This window comes from Chenopodium album, chromosome 10 (genome assembly GCF_948465745.1).
Source record: "Chenopodium album chromosome 10, dcCheAlbu1.1, whole genome shotgun sequence".
In the NCBI taxonomy this organism is placed as follows: Eukaryota; Viridiplantae; Streptophyta; class Magnoliopsida; order Caryophyllales; family Amaranthaceae; genus Chenopodium; species Chenopodium album.
In genome coordinates, this window is record NC_137843.1 from 51040625 (window position 1) to 51043950 (window position 3326).

The following is a 3326-nucleotide window of genomic DNA, read 5'->3' on the forward strand; positions in this document are numbered from 1 at the left end:
AGGTCGGGTTACATTCGGATTTTGATGGGTTAAAACGGGCTTAGGTCAATTTCGATTTAGGTTGGGTTCGTTTCAAGTCAATAATTTACGGGTTATATTCGGGTCGAGTCATCTCCAGGTTGGTTCATATTCCGGTTCGGGTCTCAAATACTCGAGTTAACTCGAGTTTAGGGTTGGTTTCAGGTCCGATCAGATCGGGTTTGGATCACCGTTTTTTTGAGAGTTCAAACGGGTCGATTAATAATCGGATTCGGGTCAGCTTTTGACAGCTCTAATTCTATTGCTCTAATCAAGTAATCAACCACAAGGCTTTAATATCGCTCTAATCAAGTAATCAACCACAAGGCTTTAATATCCTATAAAAAAAGTTAAAAATTTGGAGATGCGGGGGATCGAACCCCGTGCCTCTCGCATGCAAAGCGAGCGCTCTACCATTTGAGCTACATCCCCTATAATGAACTCTCCTGCGTGCTTACTAAATCAAAGTGCATATTTTATTAATTTTAAATATTTTCTCCTCATTTTGTTCATACCACGGTAGGAAAGCATTATATATAATCAGGCTTCTTTTTTATATTGATTTTTCTTGATTTTGTAGAATAAAAGCTACTATTATATTCTATAGTGTTTCCATGTGGTCACCATTTGGTTATAGCTTTTGGAAATGGGTATCAATGGAGTTTTAATCTATTTCATTCAAGGGAGGTTATCACACAAAGGTCCTGAATGAAAGAGGCCCGAAATTTAAAATTTTGTTATACAAACATATTTTCTTTATATATAAAGTTGATTAGGATTTAATAAGAATTTTCTTAAAATAAGAGGGATAAATGAGCATATATTTTGAAATGAATGTGTATATATTTTATTCTAAATTAAATGTGTGCATTTAGGCCCCGTTCACTTCATCTTATTTTTGCTAAACTGAAATTATTTTTACTGAAATAAAATTATAGTTGTCGAATTTAAATTATTTTTACTGAAGTTAAATTAATTTTACTGAAGTTAAATTAATTTTACTGAACTGAAATTATTTTTGCTGAACTGAAATTATTTTTACTGATTTTCTATTATAATTCTTCTTTAAGAAAACTGAATTTTACTGAACTGAACTTATTTTTATTGAACTGAAATTATTTTTACTGAACTGAAATTAATTTTACTAAACCGAACTTATTTTTATTGATCTGAAATTATTTTTACTTAATATTATTTTTTTAAAAGGTGAAGTGAACAGGGCATTAGTTAGTAAAAAATGAAGGAATTGTGTACTCGACTTAATCCTAACGGATCATTAGTGAGATTTTTCTTTCTTAATTAATAATGAAGAAGCATTGAGTTTCATCATCATCATCATCATCATCATTAAAAACTACTAACACAATCGTCAATGCATAAATTTGACCATAAAATATGTAATTACGTTATTACTATAATATCAAGTTCATTATGTTGTAGTTATAGTTTTTTAAATCCCCTAACTTTTTAAAATTTTTTTTTGCCAGTCAAATTGGCACCTTGAAAAAATGACAGTGTACCATAACTAAAATTTGGGTAATGATTTGCATATAACATAACAAAAATCACTCGCAGTTCCTAGATTAAAGAATGTAATACATGACAAAATTATTCGTTGATTGGTATACATAATATTTAATAATGTAACTTTTACCTTATAACATTACATGTGGGATGTTTTATAATTTTCATATTAAACATACTTCTTCTGTTTTATGTACTTGTAATATATTTTTTAAGCACACAGTTTTAAGAGGTGATTAGTGGTGATAAACGAGTGATTTTATCAAAACTAGTTTTTGGCCGAGGCGATGCTCTGAGATTATGTGGTTATGACTTTCTCAATTGTTTACTTATGGGGTAATAAACTACAAAATCAATAGAGTATAATTTTCAAATATTGTTGGTTTTATAGTCTATGTGGTCATTAATAGCCAAATACTTTCTTTTCTACCGAAAGTATATAAAAACACAAAATCATTGTAATTTATTTTTTTAATGTAATGAAAGATAATGAATTATTCAAAATGACCTCATGCCCAACTAATCCAATTATAATACAACATAAAAAAAATAAAAAAATAAAAATAAAATAAAAAGACAAGAAAAGATTATAACATTTAGAAAATTTTGACTTTTACCACCTCACAAAAACACAAAAATAGCTTTTACCACCTCCACATCGAAAAGTTTTATTTTACCACCTTATAAAATAAATAAAGGTAGATTTTACCACCACAACCTAACTTCGGTGACGGAATGTTGCTATGGGCCCCACTATGTTTCATTTTCCTCCACATTAAAGGGTAAAAACCTGATTTCCCTCTCTCTCTTCCTTTTCTCACCTTCCTCATTGAATTGCCATCAATTTTTCACCTTCCTCCATTAATTTTTCTGAAATTTAACCTCTCTCCTCTCATTTTCTGTTCTTTCTCTTTGTAAAAGTAAAACTCTAAGTCTCACATTCATCACTAGCTTTTGCATCTGGAGAAGAGGTGGCAACACAAATTTTCAACAACTCAGCACGAGGTTGTCATCTTCAACGCGGAGGGGACCAAAAGCTTGAATCTTTGCTGACAAAGATTCGAGAATCCTGACAAAAAGAGGTATTTCATCACTTCCTTACTGTACTTTGCATGGATAATGGGGTGTAATTTAAAATATGCTATTTTTGGGAATATGTGAACTAAATTATTCTAAACCCTAATTATGCGAATCTTTGACTTGTTTATACTGTGTAATTGTTAATTAATTAGTTAATTAGGTTAGCTTCACTTGGTAATTGCTAATTAAGTGCACCGTAAAGGTTAATTGCTTTTTATTGTTGTAATTGGTGAATAGATGTAATTTGGAATGAGTAATTGTGCAATTAAATACTAAAATTGTGATTTGGTGTGTTTGTTTTTTGTTGAATCTATTACAGCTAGAATGGACAAAGTGAACCTTAAACTTACATTAGGGGGTGCATTTATACCCTCATTAGGTGGTAAAAGTAGAAGGGTGTTAAATTGGGATGGTGGTTGGGTTTATTGGAGGAAAAATATTACTGTTTCTAATTAACATAGATGTACACTTTTTGAGGGAGGCAGCAATACATGGTTTTGTGTATGCTAATGTGAGGGTGCCTAAGGGCTTTAGTTGCTGGTATAAACAGAATGGAAGGTCTTAGGTAACTGGTAAAAGGGAGTTGTTTAGTGATGATGAGGTAAAGGTCTTCCTTGAGACATCGAATAAAGATGGGGAAATAGAGTTGTATGTGATTAGCCATAAGCCAATTGAGGCCACTGATAAAAACACCATTTAAACTT

The 3326-nt window shown here is 31.0% G+C and overlaps 1 non-coding gene across 1 annotated transcript; it reads right to left on the bottom strand.

The window, feature by feature from the left end:
• Positions 1-377: 377 nt before the first annotated feature.
• On the bottom strand, positions 378-450 carry TRNAA-UGC (transfer RNA alanine (anticodon UGC)). The gene has a single exon. It is a non-coding gene; the product is annotated as a tRNA-Ala (tRNA).
• Between the last annotated feature and the right edge of the window lie 2876 nt (positions 451-3326).